This window comes from Oxyura jamaicensis, chromosome Z (genome assembly GCF_011077185.1).
Source record: "Oxyura jamaicensis isolate SHBP4307 breed ruddy duck chromosome Z, BPBGC_Ojam_1.0, whole genome shotgun sequence".
Classification (NCBI taxonomy): domain Eukaryota; kingdom Metazoa; phylum Chordata; class Aves; order Anseriformes; family Anatidae; genus Oxyura; species Oxyura jamaicensis.
Window position 1 is genome coordinate 52,979,720 of NC_048926.1, and position 19,024 is coordinate 52,998,743.

Sequence of the window (19,024 nt, forward strand, 5' to 3'; positions counted from 1 at the left end):
TTCTTAGAGTTCAGGGATGGAAGTTTCAAGACTGTCAATATTCAATGATTCTTAGAGTTCAGGGATGGAAGTTTCAAGACTGTCAATATTCAATGAATACAGAGTTTTCACTGACACCAGGAAAAATAGCTATTTCACTGAAAGTCAGGCAGAACAACTCATTCTGAAATTTCCCATAATGTAATATGAAAGTAAAACATGGCCAGAAAACAAACAAACAAAGAAACAAAAAAGTGTAAAATCCAGAAAAGGTCTGCCTACCAGCAATCGCTTACCTCCTAAAATTTTCTAAATTGTAGTTTCACCACCCCCTAAAATTTACTAACCTGTAGCTTCAAATAAGCATTTATCTTTTATCCCAAAAGTCCTTTTAGCAGTTGTCCCTGTATAACCATTTCTATGGGCTTGGGACTGCACAGAGGTCTTCTAGATCAAAAACTCACAGAAAATGTTCTCTCTCCATTGTCAACAAGAATCAAATGGGACAAATGTTTTCTACATTAATGCTTTAAAAGATACTAATGTTTCCGCAACAGCTGGCTTTCTATGGTCAGCTCTGTTCCTCCTGGTTCCCATGTATTCCACCCTTGATGGCAAGGGCAGCCTGTTTCTGCATGGAATAAGTGTCAATTTTTTTCCCACTTGGGGATGAGACCCATAAACCACTGAAAAAGCCATCCCTACCAGCCTTCTTCTGCAGTTGCACAGAGTCCCTCAAAATCTGCCCCATTACCCATTCTCAGAGCAAGACTCCTGGGATGCCTGGCTCACCAGTATCCGACAGGCTGGGGAGAGCTGCTGGGTCCTTGGGTTGTGAACCCGTTGTTCCTGCGCTGTGGGAAGCTGAGAGCCTCATATGTCCCTATCTATTCAGTTTCAGTACACAACTCTCTTAGACAGTGTGACTCATCAGTGGTCTCCTCTGATTTCTGCCCAAATTCTCTTTGGTGTCCTTTTAGTTATGAAAGCAACTCCTAACCTTGACGACTGATTTAATTTCTTGAAAACATTATATTGATTTTTTTTTTTCTGCCCTTCTGCTATTCTTTGCCGGTGCAATGGTTCTGCAATATAAAAGTTGTAGCTTAGAGCAAGTATTACACTACAATGCAGTGGAATACAACTGGCTCCATACCACTTTCCAGTCTTTCTAATATTTGCAAATTTACCTGAGTGACATCTCTTTGAAGAAAGGTTTGGCTTTTCTTTCACCCTTTTCTTCCATGTTCTGCAGGGCTCTGAGCCCTGGAATAGCATGGTATAAAAGAATAATGCACACAATGGAGCTGAATGATGAATAGAAATGATTCTGACTTACAGTAAGCGCTCTGACTCATGGGCTCTGACATCTTTGTCTGCAGCAGCTCTGATTGTTACTGTTCCAGGCTGCTTCCTCTCCTTCTTTGCCAGCAGATGCTACTCCCATGGTGGGGTGAGAGATGTAGGCATGCCTACATGGCAACTGAATGTAGTATTTCAGAGTTATGGTCAGGAATGGGTGGAAAGAAGGGTAAACCTCAGCCTACTGCAGATGAAACCACTAGAGCTCATGATTCAAAGTCCTCATAGCCCCATCATACCACAAAGGTGGTATGAAATGTCCTTCAATTCTTCATATAATTTCAAGAGCAGTATTACAGTACTCTAGTGCAAAGAAGATTCCAGGTCAATTTAGAAATATGCTCAAATTTATAGATCCACAAAGATAACCAGTTATACAATGAGTGGAGCAATTCCAGTTGTACGGGGAATTCATACCTTGAATGAGACTGTTCAAAGAATCTGAAAGAAAACTGAAGGTTCTTTTGAGTATTTCTAAGCTACAAGACAAAATGGACTTGGACATATTTCCTTTAAAAGTTGTCAAAACTCTAGTGCACTTCCTCCCTTCTCTTTTTAAACAAAAACTTAAAATCAATTCTCCACAGATTTTCTGTGCTTTCAAGGTCCATTTGAAAAGGCTGCATTGGTTTCCCTGGAGTCTCTTGAAGCTTTTATAAGTACCTACCAGCTTGAAGTCAGAAGGAAATGTATATGGTCCTCCTTCTACAAAAGTGGTTGACTACTTCAAGTGGATAATCAATTGGACAGCTGACTTAGCAGTCAATTGACCATTCCAATATCCAGTCTGATTGATGATTTTTCCCTTCTTTCCTGGTGAAGTGAAGCATACAAGTTTCTCTTCTGTTGTTGTGGAAACACTGAGGTCTGATGTAGCCTTTTATTTAGGTGATTTCACCTCTGAGGCAGGAAAAATTGGCCTTTTTCAGTCAATGCATGTAGATCAAAGCTAACAGAGATGAAGAGTTCATAAAGTGGGAATCTGAATAAAGGCTGAAGGATAAATGACTGTGAATTGGGTTGAGCTCTCGTTCTGGCAGCCAGGCAGATCTCTCCACAGTCTTTTGTGTTCTTTCAGCTTCCCGCTCAAATAGCATTTGAGAGGACAGCAGTGTCTACTATCTTCAGTGGACCTTGGGAAATCAGTTACCACTATTTCCAAGAAGGCTAGAAGGTCTTCTCTTGTGCTTGGAGCACGATGTTCAGAAGAGACTTTGTCCTTGCAACTTGGTCTGGATACATCCAGGTTGTTTTTCAGGGAGCTGATACCAAGACTGGCTGTCCATACATACATACATCAGATTGGAAATGGAGGCTGAAAAGGAAGCCAGCAACTGACCTTTGAATCTCAGGTGATCCTCTGTGCCTGAATACAGTCTGTGGCTGGAAACATGGGTAGCATGATATTTAGCAACTACAAAAGGGCTAGGCACAGCTAAGACAAGCTGCAGTATGGTAGGATGATACACCACCTTTTAAGGACAGTGTAATCATATCCTCTTTTGTGACACAACAGCTTTAGAAGATGTGGCTGAAGCCCCTGGGTCCCTTGGGCACTTTTAAAATGTGTATCCAGAAGCAAACCAGTTTTCTGTGTGGTTAACATTAAGCTGGAGTAGACATTTTTAATGAATAACATATTCTCTTTGTATGCAGAACATGCCGTTTCTCAATTCTGTAAGGTCTCTTCATGTTGTTGCAGGAATGCTAAAAGAGTGTAAATATAATTTGCAGCCAATTTACAGCTATAATATGCTGCCAGTGACATGAAAGGGTCTCTTAAAGGAGTAAGTGGCTGCCTTGAGTTTGTTACCATCCATACAGTAGCAATATAGTGAAAGAATTATGAAGTACACTGTGTTGCAATTCTTATTGGCTGAAGACAACTTAGAATCCAGAAACAAGGTAGGCGGAAATCCAGACAGCATTGTCTGAGTCCTACAAGAGACTTTATTTCTGTCCTGTGCAATTCCAGACAGGTTTGCCCACTGAACGGTTCAAGCACATTCCTAGTGCCTTGGTTTCTTTGTTGAGAAAACCAAGAATAAAGTAAGAAGCTTCCATCACGTTGCAACAGTGAAAAGAAAGAGTGAGATCTATCCAACAATGTGCAGCTTTGCTAGGGAGACCTACAAAAGGAAAGGTGTGTCCAAACTGAAGGTCCCCTTTGACATGCTTTCAGTCTGATAGATCTTTTGCCTGTTTTCACTTTGATTTGCCTTATGGTGGTATCAGGCCCACAAGACCCCAGTGGCACTATTTACAAGCAGCGCTCCTTAATTATTTGGCCTTGTCTTCATTTCAAAAGGCATGGCAATGTGGAAGAGGCTCTTACCTCTCTCAGAGATACACAGGGAGGAAAACTTTTAAAGAGCTTTGAGATCCAGAGTAGGGAAAATAAATAAATAAATAAAAGCTACTTGCAGGGGTTCAACCTTACTTCCAACCAAAGCTGGCAACAATTCTCCCAGTAAGGCAGATCAGTGGGAACTTATCAAGTGTTCCTGGTGGGGGTGGTGGGCAGGCTCTGGGCAAGAGATGGGAAGGGCCAGTCCTTTCAAGTTTTGGAACACCACAACACATGTCCTTGCCACTGAAAGCAGCTCTGTATGCTAGTCAGCAGCCATTTGCCTACTGATCCCTGGAGAACAAGGATACTGCCCTTTTCAAGAAAAGCAGAGTGCCAGTTAGAAGCTCTGATAACAGGAAGGATTTGTTTTGTTCTATTCTGTTTTTATTTTTATTTTTATTTTATTTTTTTATTTCAATGTCCTTTTTTTCTCCTTTTCATTTAAGAGGGAGAGTAGGAGGAAGTGATTGAAAGTGAAGCCTGGAAACAGCTGGCTTTTCTTTTGGGTCACAGAATTATCCAAACTGTTTGCAAACTCAGGTCTGTAAAGCTAACAAATTGAAAGTCACTAAATCCACCGTATACTTTAGGTTTCGTTTGACGCCCACATGCTGAAACTACCTCCCTTGCATCTGCTAATACAGAAAGATCCTCGCTGGAGTGCAATATCTCCACTGCTCTGCTTGTCTGAACACGCTGATGTTCAGTGCTGGGAGAGTTTCCTGGAGCTCTGGGCAGTGTCAGCACAACGACATCTGGGGCTCCCTTTCCCACCTGCTTGAGCACGAGGGAAGTCAACTGCAAGTTCCCTCCACATGTTTCTGTAGCAAAGTTGTCTTTTCAAGAGACGGACTTAGTAGGGTGAGGTGCGTGGAAGAGAAAGCAGGCAGTAGGGCTACATGTTTTCATAACCTCCAGCACAGCTGCTTGCAGTCAGCTTAATCTTTGCCTTAGGTGAAAGGAAATCCGGGAGGAGCGAAAGTAAGTTTCACACTAGGGAACATCAGTGGGGTGCGTATGCAATTGTGTCACTCCTCCAGCTGCTCCCTTTTGCCGTGCTTGGTAATTAAAATTAAAGTCATGAATACATACAGTTAAAATTAAATATCTGAAAGGGTAATAGTAGATGTAGCAGGCTTCTACTATGCTGCCAGATCAGCTAGGCTACATGACTACTTTCAAATGTCTTAACTTTTCTAGTGCAACTTCCTTAACATGGTTATTTTACATATATATTATGACAGATCTCAAAGCCTATCAACACCTGTGCTGTTGTGCTCTGAGCTTTAGAAAAGTGTACATAAGAATATTGCAGAAACACATTCCCCAGCTTCACATGAATTTAAGACGTACTACATATCCTAACATCACAGCCTGTGAAGAAAAATGCTCTTCAGTCCAGACCTCAAACCTGGTCTTCAGTCCAGACCTCAAGCCTGGAAGAATAGTCACAGCAGATGGTTTCAACAATTGCATGAGCAGAGAGAAGGGTAACACAAATAAAGGGATCTTTAGGATGGCCTGGCACATATGCGTGGCTTGCTTAATCTTTGTGATATCTTTGGTAACACTTTTCATAAAAGGAGGAGAAGGTTTAAACAGCAACGTGGAAAAACTGTCCCCTGGGTGTTTTCAACAGTTGAGGAGCTTCTCAAATCTGTTCGTCTTAGGTTTCATTTGTTAAGCTGCCAGTCCCCATTCAGCAGCAATTTCCATCTTGAAAAGAAATCCTCTCAGGGAGGAGGAAAAGTTGTGTGGCTTTCTGGACTGTCTGGTTATCACTTCTGAACACTGGCAGCTCAGCAAGGACATCAGTGTTGAAAGAGTTCCTTCCCTCTCCCTGAAGTGGTTCTTTCTGGTGGAACTAATGTGAGGATGTGGTCTCAGAAGAGTTACCAGGTGTCTCATAGTAATATAAACTGAGCTAAAAGAAAATGATGCTCTTACATTCGATTTATTATTTTTTTTCCAACGTCACCTCTAAGTCCTCCAAGACTTGTTTATATGTGCACTGTTTTTCATACACTTGGTTGGTTTCGGTTTGGAGATTTTATTTTATTGATCCTTAATATGGTCACTTAGCTCAACAGCACAGTTTTCACTCATGTTTCAGTAAGGCACAAGGCCTCAGTACAAAAACTTTTCTGTGAGATTGACTTCAAGTAGAGACAATCAGGCATTTACCTAGGTTCACTGCCAGCTAACTGCAGAAAATAGCCCAATTCAGGCCACCTACTTTTCCTTTGCTTTATTTAGGGTGAAAAGAAAGAAATCTGTCTGAGCAGCCATACTAGCCAAGAAGGTGATCTCCATCTGTTGCATGCAGAGATCTACTAAGAGCTGGGCTTGCAGGTGGCATTGGAAGCTATGGAGAGGTGTGGGGGACATAGGACATTTCTCCTTCCCTTCTCTATCTCCCTTCCTGGTGAGAGATCTCTGCATGTTTGCAAAAATGAAAAGCAGCAAGCTTCAGTGCTACTTTCATCTCCCTGTGCCTCATTGTGTCACCCGCTTAACCATCATAAAACAAAATCATTTGTTTCAAATTATTTGATTCAAATTGAAAAAAAGAAAGACACATGCTATGATGAAAGCAAAACTCCTTTAATCCTGAACTGAAAAAAAGTGAAATTTCTAAAATGTTTAACAAAATAAAACCTTGTTTTGACTTTTATTGGCTTGACCTGAGTCTAAACGAGGCAGTAAAAAAAGATGTCTTTTGATTTTATGTTCATTAAATATTTTGAATATCTGTATGCTTTACATGTTTGTGAAAATAATTAGCTTTGCTATCACTGAATACTAATTACCCCTGGAAGCTTGTAAATTTTTCTTATCCACAGAAATTATTTACAATTATTATATCCATAAATGGCTGCTATTGTACATTTACATATTTTTCAGTAGACTGAGAGGCACAGTTCACAGAATCACAAAATGGTTGAGATTGGAAGGGACCACTAGAGATCATTTGGTCCAAACCCCCTGGTCAAGCAGGGACACCGTAAACTGGTTGCTCAGGACTACATCCAAGGATGGAGACTCCACAACCTCTCCAGGCAACATGTTCCAGTGCTCTGTCACCCTCACTAGAAAAGTGTTTCCTGATCTTCAGGAGGAACCCGAAACCTTTCAGTTTGTGCCCATTACCTCTTGTCCTGTCACTTGGGCACCAGTGAAGAGAACCTGGTGCCAACTTCTTTGCACCTCCCTTCAGATACTTCCATATGTTGATGAGATCCTCCCCAAGCCTGTTCTTCTCCAGGCTGAACGGTCTCAGTCTTTCCTGAGAGGAGAGATGCTCTAGTCACTTCAACAACAGCTTTGTGACCCTTCACCTGGCTCTCTCCTGTATTTGTAGGTCTCTCTTGTACTGAGGAATCCCAGTCTGCGCACAGTACTGCGGTTGTGACTTCATCACTGCTGAGGAGAGAGGAGGGGTCACCTCCCTTGACCTTCTGCAACACTCCTCCTAATGCAGCCCAGGATACGGTTGGCTAGCTTTACATCAAGAACACACTGGTGGTTCATGTTCTAGTTGATGTCCACCAGGATCCCTAAGTCCTCTCTGCAAAACTGCATTCTAGCTAGATGCCCCCCAGCATAGGATTTTTTCTCCCCAGGTGCGGGACTGCTGAGGTTCTTCTGGGTGGCTGCATGACCTCTGCTGTATCAGCCACTCCTCCCAGTTTTGTATCATCATCAGACTTGCTGGGTTCATCACCAAACTTGCTGTATAATCATCTAAGTCATTAATGAAGATGTTGAACAGGTCTGAACACAGTATTGACCCCTGGGGTACATTGCTTGTTACTGGCCTCCAACTAGGTTTTGCACCACTGATCACCACCCTCTGGGCCTGGCTGTTCAGCCATTCTTCACCTTACTGTCTGCCCTACCACAGGATCTTATGAGGAAAGAGACAAATGCCTTACTGAAGTCCAGGCAGACAATGTCTACTGCCGTACCCTCTACTATCAGGCCAGTCATTTCATTGTAGAAGATTTTCAGGCTGATCAAGCATTAGTGATTACATGTTGACTACATGTGATGATATTATTGTGTTAGACAAGAATATGGTTCATTCAGAAGTTTAGGGAACGATAGGCGTTTATAGGGAAAGTCTGTAAGCAGTAGTTCTTAGACAATAGGTTGAACAACAGTTTCGTGTTTGGTGTGACTGAAACATGCAAGAATTCATCTGAGTTTTCTTGATATACAATGACAGAAGAATTCAATGAATACACCCTCACTCTCCATTTCACCCAACAGTTCCACTCATTGCAACAGAAAAGAATCCCATATTTGTTAGTGGTGTACCTCCTCTTTTCTTGCATTTTCACTCAGCAACTGGTGAGGTCAGAGCAGAGTTTTTATATTGACAGACATTATCTCTCCCTTCAAGCCTTGACCTAATTCTATCCTTGAATCATCACAGTTACAATACAGTCCTTCCCTTTTGTCCATGTGGAGTTCAGCAGTATTTCCTGGCATAATAAGCAAATTCCAGTTGTAATGTAAACCAGCTCTTACTGTATTTTATCAGCTTACTTGTAAAAAATATGTTGAAGAAACTTTAAGATTACAAGGTCAAAGACTAGAAAGTACCTGCATTAATAAAATTTGCCTGTACAGACCAAATTCAGATTCCTAGAATATGTCCTTCATGGACACAATCACACTTTTTGGTACAAAACCACACTTTTTTTCCTTATGACTTCTTCGTCTAGTACAGCTCTTGAAAAGTCATGATAGATTTACATGCTGATTAGCTTTGATCAAGGATCTACCTTCAGGTATCTATATTTGAAGCATTTGCTGATGCTTTCCATGCAACGAATATCACATCTTCATCCAGGTGCAGGAGACTCCAGGTCTTTTCAGGATTCTGATCCTTATTCTCTGGTGGAAGGAAATTTAACCTCACTTGTAAGACACTATAATACTTTGGCTTTGAATATCAAAAATTGTCTTAGCTTGGTGGATGTCATTTACAGCACTAGGCAAAATTTCCACCTCCTGAAGTAAACAGAAACATGAATTCTTAAAATCGAAGATTAAGCAGTAGTGAGTTGGAGACCACTTAATGGAAAGTATGGAAGGCTATGTTAAAGCAAATGGAATAGATTATGGACTCTACAGTGTGGCCAGAGTTTATGAATTTGAATGTGGCACTACCTTGCTTTAAATTCTACTTCTTGCTTCAAAATATTAATCTAAGTTTTAGTATGGATTTTAGTCAGACACATTTCAATCAGCAGTGTGTTGTTTTTTCTCAAGGCTCAAACACTCTGGGGCAGGAGAAGGGAGAAGAGGGGAGGATAAGGGCATAGAGGGGAGTGCTGTGTTCCATGGTGAAGAATGGGTGAATTTTTCTTTTTTTTTTTTTTTTTCCTAAAGAACAACAGTTTTGAAATCTTTGGTGTCTGGTTGATCCCTCCTATTTTAAAAGACCATTAAAAGCCATCAGAAGGAAGACTTCTCAGTGATTTATTAAAGAGGAAGGTAAAGGAGAAAAAGGTATACATTTATGCTAGACTTAAGCCTGATCATTTCAATATCTGCAAAGAGAGAAGATTAGGGCCCAGAAATGTGGTCAAATTGGTCTATGCATGAAGAGCTTGTGTTGAAGATAAATGGACAAAGTGCCTCTTATTTGTCTTTAAAACACAGCATTCCAAGAAGAAAAAATCTTTTTAGCCACACATCAGGTGAATGTTGTCTATGATGCTGTTAGCCTGAGGCTTTGTGTTCAGGTAGCTTAATGTAGTGCTACCAAGCAAGCACTGTGAAGACTTCATCAGCAGAGCTGGCTGATAGCAGCAGGAACCCATACTGTTGAAAGAAAGTCTTCTGAAGGCAGATAATGTACTAGTGAGATCTTTGGTAAATCCCCACAGCTGGCCCAGAGGTCTGTGCAAAATTACTCCTCCATGAGCTCAAGGAAAGACTTGGGTTCTGGAAATGAGGAGCCAGAAGCCTTCCTTACCTGGTCTACGGGTTCACAGCCCATTTATAACAGGTTCCAACTTTTCAATTTCCTTGTCCAGTTGGTCCAGCCAGGAAAGTATCCCTGAGCTGAATCAGTGGATTTGCACACATGCTGCAAAGTGACTTGGATGGAAGCAATAGAAGACATTGGTCCCTATATAGAGGAGATGCTCTTTGCTCTTCACAGCACAGTATAAAACATTTCCTAGCCCAAGAGCCTCCTGGAAAGTGAAGTGACTCAGGTAACTCCCGTGCCTGGTAAGACATCACTGAAAGCCACTGACTGGCCCCAGCATGTGGCCCACAGTGTGCTGTACAGGAAGGGTGTGCATTTGTTTGGAGTTAAAGGAGTTCCACCAGGAAATGATGGAGCTTCCAAGAAATGACTCGGGATATTTATTACCTACGGAGTGGGTGCCAGGCTTGGATGAACAGCATCCTACCTGACTGAGCCAAACTTAATCACCTTCTTCTTCTTTGGCAGCAGAGGCAAAGTCAACCATGCTGAAACTTGAAACACCTTTGGATGATTTGCATATTTGTGTGACGCTTGAGCAGTGAGTGTTTACTGCTCTCAATATCCCCTAGAAAGATATACAGCAGGACTGTGAAATTGGAATAAAACAGAATCTTACCAGCAAAAACTGACATATAATACACTGCAAAGATGAAGAAGACAGTGAACATTAGTGTAATACTTTATAAGTGTCTTCACATATTATTCCATAAAATATGTAATCTGGATAATTAAATACAATAGCATTGGTGACATTCAGACTCTGTCTGAGAGCTTTGTATTTCAAATCAGGAAACTAAAACACCTCCTGTTCCCAGTTTCCTGTCCTCCAGTGTAATAAAACTAGTAGCAAATTTCCAGCTTAGTAACTGCCATATGCATAGCAGGTGAGGCACCCAGGTTATGGTGTCTTCAATATAGACATATTTTTCTTCACTTTTTAAAGCAATCTATTGTGTAAACATATTGGTTGTGATGGTCCAGGAAAATATATATATATATGTTGCATATTTTGGTCTTTTCTTCTTATTACTCTTCTTATATCTTCCTTCTTTGCAATGATTAGGTACTCTTTGTTTGCTTGGCCTATGCTCTTTCCTTACAACACCCAGTCAATCCTGCATACCTTTGATTATCCAAAAACCTGTGGCTGTTAAAGGGATCATGTGAAGGTGTTTAAATTATGACTGGAGCAGGCATGCCCAAATTTAAGCATGATCAGGTATCTGTGGCCTGCCTGGAGAACCCTTTCTCCTGATGAGTAGCACGTTGGTGAGTAGTTCCACTGACTTAAATGGGATGACTCATGTAAGCAACGTGCGTTGTAGTTATAAGGTTGAACACAGGTGGAAAACCAAAAGGTGTACGGAAATTCTTCTCTGTTGAGTGTGTGCACCCAGTTCCTGAACAGCATGAGCAGCCAGTGCATGTGTTCACAGGTTCCTCTGTGGCAATGTGACCTGCCTGATTTGTCTATGCCGGGAATGAGGAAAAATATCTCTCATAACCTTGCAGTACCTGTAGATCAATATCTGGGTTTTTAACTGATTTTTGGAAGGGGAGAAAGGAGAAACTGCACCCACCAAACTGGACAGAGCAACAGAGTCCCTGAGAAATCACACTCCACATTGTTCTGCTGTGTGGCATTAGTGATGTGTTAGAGCTGAGAGCTCCTTTTTGCTGGAAAGAGGTTGGCCTGAAGACCCAAAAGCCTATCCATGACCCTAGTTGTGCTGATGGATGGGGGGCAGGCTCCAGCTCTTCATCTGAGCACAGCTGTTGGTGCCAGCCAGGATGTTGCCCCTTTCTCTTCAGACTTGAAAACACAAATGAAACGTTCCGTCATCTGCATTGTATGCATCCTCACTTTGTTTTGTGAAAAGAGAAAATGCAAAAGTCATGTTAATAAGGTCCAAAGTAAGCACAAGAGTCTTTTAGGCCCACAGGGGAGACCAAAGCCCATTCAACACCAAGCCTGCTGCTGTCATTATTGCTATTACTTGTGTAAGAGATACATTGGGCATTATATTGCCCCTGTGGCAATGGAAACATAAATGCAGCCTGTTACTCATAGTTATTTCAGCGCAAAACAGGATGGATATCTGGAGTTATCAAACCCCAGGCAAAGGTTGTCCCTCTTTAGAAATAGTATTTCTGTGGATAGAAAGTGCCCTAGCAAAGAGAAACTGTGCAGCTGCACCAATGTCCCCACTGTCAGGTTGAAGCACACCTTGTACTGTGCTGTTTAGGATTCTGCAGCACCGCCACTGATAGTGCCATGCCTTCATGTTGCTGCTCACCCAGCAGGCCTCTCCAAAGGAAGAGGGAGCCTTGACCGCTCTGCCAGAGAAAGAGGAAGCACACCCCTCCTCTTCCTCCCCTGCCTACAGGCCTGAGAATCCTGGCCAGTCTCTGTGTTGGCAGGAGAGAGGTTGTGCACCCTGCATGTCCTCTCCTCTCCCACAGTGGCTGAAGCAAGAGCAAGAGTGGGAACACAAGCATGCCCATGTGCTCCAGTAGCAAAGCTCCCCTGCCCCATCACCTGTTGCCATCATCCTGCTGATGAGCTGCACCTGGGTGGCTTTTGTGGCCACTCCATGGTGCTGGCATAGGCAGGGGGGCAGCTGAGGCCCGGCAGGTGGCACAGCACAGCCCGATGGCTTCCGCAGCACTGCCCTGACTTGCACCAGAAGAAAAATCTCTTCTCTGCCTTTGCCAGAGTTAGTGTATTTGTCTCCCTTGAGACAGGGACAGAGTGGTCTAATGGTAATTATTGCTATGCAGAAAGTTGAAGTTAATCTCTGTTTTCGCATGAGTGTAAATGCCAAGGCCTGCATATGTATGTTTTAGAAGCAAAGAGAAACTATACACTGAACTGATGGCATTTCATTAGCATTTACATTATCTTTTGGCCCATAGGGCTCCACAGAAACAGGGACTCTCCTGCACAAGGACCTTTATCTGGGGCTTTATAAGCGCTTTTTTTCTTGGGTCATGAAAACCTCTGAGGATGGGTATGACACAGATCCTGTTCCACTGCCTGTCTGTCCTTGTGGGGACAAAGTGTGTACTTAACTCCAGCCTGAATCTCTCTAGTTTCAGCTCATGTCCATAGCTGCTAATTTTCGCATCAGGCAGTGCTGGGGTGCTGTCAGGTGCCCTGAAGCCACCTCTGCTCCAGGCAGAACCAGGCCTGTCCTGCAGCCTCCCCTCACAGCAGCGCTCCAGCCCCACAACCTCAAAGGCCTTCTGCTGAGCTCTCTTCAATGATTTGATGTCTCCCCTCCACCAGAAGGCCCCAGATGGGCCCCAGTGCCTGGAGGAGGCCTGGTGGGTGGTGCACAGAGGGGAGCCCCTGCCCCGTGCCCTGCTCACACTGCCCTGGTGTACAGCTCCCAGAGCTGCTCCTCAGGGACTATTTTCCCAGCTTCCAAGAGCTTGTGTATCAGGGATGATGAGTTTATGTTTAATAGCACCTGAATCACTTTTTCTTCATGAGTTTATCAGATTGGTTTTGAATTCCATGTAAACTTTTACTATCCGCAATGTCCTGTGGTAAAGAGTTCCGCAATGTAATTAGCTAAATGGTGCGTGAAAATGTACTCTCTTCATGTTTGAAAATAATAGGGGTTGTGTTTGAAACTACCGCTTTCTGGTTTTACTGACACTCCTTTCTTCAATTATGGGAACCAGTGAATAATTCCTTAATCATCTTCTATGTTCCACTTATGTAGAGTGTATGGGACTCCACCACATCACACCTCATCACCAGACTGTGTGCTTTCAAACACTTGCCGTGCTCTTCTCTGTACCTTAAACCAGAGCAGATACAAGACAAGGACTACACAGGTTTTACAAAAATGTTGGTGCAAATGTTGGTGCAAAGAAATGTTCTCAATTGTATTCTCTTTTTATTTCCCAAGAGATCCTAGCACAAGTTTTGCTGTTTAGGTTGGGCACCAGCCCTACTATGTGCAGAACCCTGTATTTGGAACTCGTGATATCACCCTGAGTGGGAAAATCCATTGAAACCCCATTCCTGCACCAGTGCAGATCAGGCAGGGTTTTTCCTCCTTGATCTGCTGACCCCCTTGCCTCCACTCTAGTGTCCTGCTTATTAAGCTAAAATGCCTTCCAGATATATTCTGCTGGTTAGTTTATTTCTGCTCTCATCTTCTTTCAGGCTGCTTTACTCACTCCAAGCTTTGCCCTTCTGGCTTTGAAACAACAAGGTCTATGCCCCAATAAAATAATAAAATACTTTTTAAAAAAACTATTATTATTTTAAATTCGGCTGAAATTTTTATAGCTTTTCTGTATGCATTTCTTTTTGCAGCCCTATTGATTGCTTTGAGTTTCATATTTAGGCCAAACTCCCAAGATTCAGTTTTTGGAGTAAATTCCTTCAACACATCCAGCCTCACAGAAGGCAAAAGCCATTAAAAGGCTGTAGGGGAAAGTCATCATGTGAAGAGCAGGAAAGAAGAAGCTGGAACCAGTCCATAGCCTCCACCATGGTAGGAATCAACCTCCGCTGGCACCATTTCAGTGACATGAAAGTGGCTACAGGAAGAACTATGAGCCCATCCTTTGGCATTGCTGGTCATCTGGTGGTCACATACACAGGTGGTCGTCTGGTGCCAACCCTTGCAAACAGAGCCTGGCCCTCTTCACTCTACTGGGAACTTACCAGTGGGATCTAATTGGTGCTGTCTGGAATCAGTGTCTAAAAGGAACAAAATCTGTATTCATTCTGTTACCAGAGAACACTAACATTTAGGAAAATGGCATGTGATTAGGCCAGCACAGCACAAAATAAACTTTTTAATTTTTTTTTTTTTTTTTTTTTTTTTTCGTTCTATCAGTGACTTTTTCTGTTTCTGGTACAACATCCATATTAACATTCACTCTGATTTCTGAGAGTCCTTTAGGGTTAATTTGGTGTGACCAGACTTCCTCAAAAAGGTCCAGGACCTGTGGTGTATTATGTGTAGGGCCTCAAGGAAATGTTACTAGGTAGAACACCCTGCCTGCCTAGCCTGGCAAGAAGGCCAATGCAGGTTCAGCATGTCCTGTGTCCCATCTCAGATTGGGACCACCTGACTTCCCAAAGGACACAGCCTGAAAGGGACAAATGGAGAGACACCTTATGTCCCAAATAAAGATCTCAGATAAGACAGTGCTCTGAAGTTTTTGGAACAACATCTTGAAGACCTGACCTCTTTATGGTTCTGCCATAGCTTTTATTGTACTGCTCTAAACAAACAGCTTCATCACATCATGCTTCAATTTTCTCCTCGTTAAATAGAGAGCCTTTAGACTGATGTCTTATAAACTAAGAACTATTCCAATTAATCCAAGGAAATAGTGCTGTTGATCTTTTAAAGAACTGACGGCATTTCTTGGAGGAGAACATTCAGTTGCTAACTGGTTAACAGAAGGCACTCGTAGATGTTAGAACTAATAGTAATTAATTGGCTTTGTAAAATCACTGATGACTGAAGAAGCTGACTCAGATCCCACCTCTTTGTTTAAACTGGTCTGTAAATTCTTGACATTTTTGTTTGGTAAGAACAAAGATAAACTGCCTTAAATGTAACCACAACCTGTAAACGTAAAACGCAACATCTGAAGGATGGGTCAGATTTTCTGTTGTGTGAGTGGGTGCAGCTTCTAGATTGAGGCTGAGAGGTTGGCTCAGCAGTGTCCAAGCTGTGAGCATTTCCTCTCTGAAAGAAAAGTGGTCTTTCTTCATGATGAGGAAGTGCAAAATATCTGGCTTAAGGCCAACGGAACAAGCTGTTAAACTGTCAGAAATGTACATGCAAGGGTGAGCATCTACTGCAGGAATATGCAGGCTCTTAAAGAACATGGGGAAAATTGGGCAAAGAGAGATTTCACCATGGCCTTCAGTCCAAAATGCAGGCAATTAAAGGCAATGAAAATATCACCCTATACAAATGAATGAAAGATCATAAACATATAGGAGTAGGAAAGCTCTTCACCTCACGTGCAAATTTTGCATAGGTCCAGAGGCACACTGAAGCCACAGGGGACTGAACATGCCCCCCCCAAACATTTCAGACACCAAGAACTGCCAAGCACCCCCCACAGCACCTTATAAAAACTACAAAAATACAGATGTCTCTGACCTGATTGCATGCCACCAGACATGCACAGCCAAATTTGATATTAGAAAAATAGCATCTGCATGTTTTTTACAGATAAAATACTGGCCCTGAGACATCGGTACATTGATCCTCAGACAGTCTTTTCATTACATCCATCCTATCCAGACCCTCAGGCAGCTCAGGCTGTGATACGTGGGGTCATCTTGGGTGCTAGGGCACTCACTTTGCTGCCCCAAGGGAAGTAAGGGAACAGAGTTTCTTTCTCTGTGTCATATTTCAGCCTGCCAAAGCCATTAGTTTACCTGAGAGACTATGGTAAGTTCTGAAAATACCATTTCAAAACTAGGCCTGTCTTCCCCTGTTGTTCATGGGGAACAGCATTTGCATTTGACTGCTCTGCTGATACTTAACTATTTTAATTTTACTACAATAACTCCTGCTAGCTAATTATTCTCTCCAAAATAGTTCAGCTTCTCCTCTAGCTTTCAGCACTTTACTTGGGGCATTCACTCCGTTACTTACTTTTGCCAGAACACTGGGATCTGTATCAATGTGACTTAGTATTTTCTCGAGGTGTCCCTGACCATCAGACACTTCATCAGATTCTTTAATATCTTTTGCATCCTGTTGCTGTAGACAAGTCATGCACCTGCTGGACCATCTGCAGTTGCAGACTGCAATTCAGCCCACGCACACAAGAGATTTCTTTATCCATTACTTCGCACTTTGTTAAATGGTATCTGTCTGTACAGAGAGGCTCTGGTAAGGATTCGAACTAAGGCCAGCCCAAGACCTGAAAGTTTCAGAAGCAAAGGCAAAACTGATTTTGATTCCCGCTTTTAAGCCCAAAGGACTCCACTTCTACCTCCAGGAGATGAAAGGAGCATGTGGGAAAACCTGGAGGGCAGTGTGGCATGCTGAACACTGTCCATCCTGCATCCAGAGAAATAGGAGGTCTGAGGTAGTGCAGGGGCACCAGCCAGCCTGGCTGTCCTGGACTTCAGCACAGAGTGGGGGAGTGATGGGGCTTTTGTTCTTTTCCTGCCGAATTTCTTGCCTATTCCCTTTGCCTCATGTTAGTTTCTTGCTCACATTTACTGAAGAGCACTAAAAAGTCCTGCTGTAATCACCTGACACTTACATCCATTTCTCGTATGCTGTTTATTTTTTCTATCTGCCTGTCACAAGGCAGCCTGTTGAGGGCAGTTTTTCTGTAGATTTATTAGACAATCCGGCAAAATATCCATCTTTGCATCACACTCCCAGAACTCTGCATTCATGGCAATATTTTTTTTCCAATTTCCTTGCCAAATGGGCTGTGAGTAGAATGCCTCTGGTTTCTCTTGTTGCATACATGACCCTGAGTCACTGAAAACCGTACAGCTGAGTGTAGTGTTCACAAGTAATTCAGTTGTCTTTTTGAGTTTCTTTGCCCTGTGTTCAATCTCTGTAATATGACATTAATTTCATTTTGGATACATGTTTCACTGCCCACTAACAGGATCAAATACTTGGCAATACTGAATGAGAAGTCTTCCCTTACTTGCTATAGCTTGAGAGAAGGCAACTGTGGGTGTTGTTTTGGTAACTCTTAATGGAACTCACTGCAAGTGTGCTTTCCCCAGGGATGCTGTTCTTGGGTAACTCTTACTCAGTCTCACAGAAGTGTCTTTCAAGTCATTTAGAGAGTTTGCATTGTGTTTTGTTTGTTTGTTTATTTTGATTTTGTTTGTTTGGATTTATTTATTTTTTATGTGTGTGTCCCTGAGCAACTGTCAAGAAACTACACAAAAATCTCTCTTCTTTATTTTCTCTCTGAAATATGTTTTTATCACTAATGCTGATGTACAGCCTCTTGGTATCCATGCATTAGTTACTGGTGCACCACAGATGATTTCAAGGCACTTTTTGACCCCTCCCATGTTTCACTAACAGGTTCCTACCAAATCATTGGGATTTGCGTGACTCTAATCTCTTTGCTTTTGCTGTAGAGTGTTTTTCTCTTTCATGAGTGAAGTGACAGATGTAAGGAATGCTGACAGCTAGTAGGAGGCTGTCCTTCATTCACCTGGCTGGATAATGAAACCTTGGAAAAGAAGGAATAGTTAATCCCCCTTGATAGAGAACAGAAGTCGGTGTGCACCAAAAACCATGGCCACTATCAGTCCCATTTATTAAGTTCAGACTGTTTTTGTTTATAATATTACCTTTCCATTTGGGAACACAAACATTGTACCTTAGGTGGCTAGGCACTATCTCAGGCTAGTGCCTCTGGATTAGCAAATTCTCTGCAGTTCGTGTGACAGTTCAGGAGCAAATTATAGGATTAAATGTGTTTGCTTAATGGGTCAGCTTAGAACTATGCATAGTGATCAAATTAGCAAATACCAATTTCATGTTCTCCCTTCTAACTGGCATATCTACAGTCCTCCTGTGTGTTATTCATGAACAGAACAAGGTCTGAGCTTGTGGAAAAGCATGTTTATTGTTGACTTTAACTCATGAATAAACTTGCAGAAGGAATTGCCATTAAAATACATTCTTTTTCTGCTCAATGAGGTGATCCTACAATTTTCAATGCTTTAATAGCAAGCCGTATAGTCCTAGTACATTCAGGGTAATAGGATTCCTGTCTTGGCTCAGTTTTGAATGTTTTATGAGTCAATTAAAACCACTTGAAAGAATTTAGTGACACAGGCACCACACATTTTATTCCCTGACAACTGAGCTCTGCATTGTTTTCCTAGGGTTAGGATTAATGAAGGTTTTTAAAAAACTTTGCCCTAAAGGGAAGTACCCAGATCCCAGTTATTTGTATTTTTAAGCACTGAAACTTGGCAGCCAGGGCACTGTAGGAATTTTTCAGTGATCCAAAACAACCCCAAATATACATGTATTTAGGCCTTCAAGGATGCTGAAGTACTGCATTTACTGGGACCTGTGTGGCCCCACAGCATCCTGAGTAGTATTTTGTGTGTGATAGCATCTGTGCACGTGTGTGTAACCTGAGGATCTGGATAGGTTTTTGTCTAAAGAGTATCATAGAAAAAGTTTAATCGAGGAATTCACATCAGTCTGATTATATAAGAGCACTTACAGTGCCGAGGGTCTCCATCACAACTCGCCACTCACAGTTCCTTTAGAAAGGGAGGAATTAGTCAGCAAACAGCAAGGATATTTGCTATCTGTATTAAA

General features: G+C 42.2%; 1 protein-coding gene and 1 long non-coding RNA gene across 2 annotated transcripts in view; both read left to right on the forward strand.

Moving 5' to 3' along the window:
- LOC118156138 overlaps positions 1-11,858 on the forward strand; it is a 20,782-nt gene extending 8,924 nt beyond the window's left edge. The window contains exon 3 of the long non-coding RNA XR_004746166.1: positions 11,848-11,858. This is a non-coding gene — a long non-coding RNA (uncharacterized LOC118156138). The remainder of the gene's footprint in view (positions 1-11,847) is intronic.
- Positions 1-19,024, forward strand: part of NRG1 (neuregulin 1) — a 292,955-nt gene that overhangs the window by 88,132 nt on the left and 185,799 nt on the right. The gene's annotated exons all lie outside the window — the stretch shown is intronic.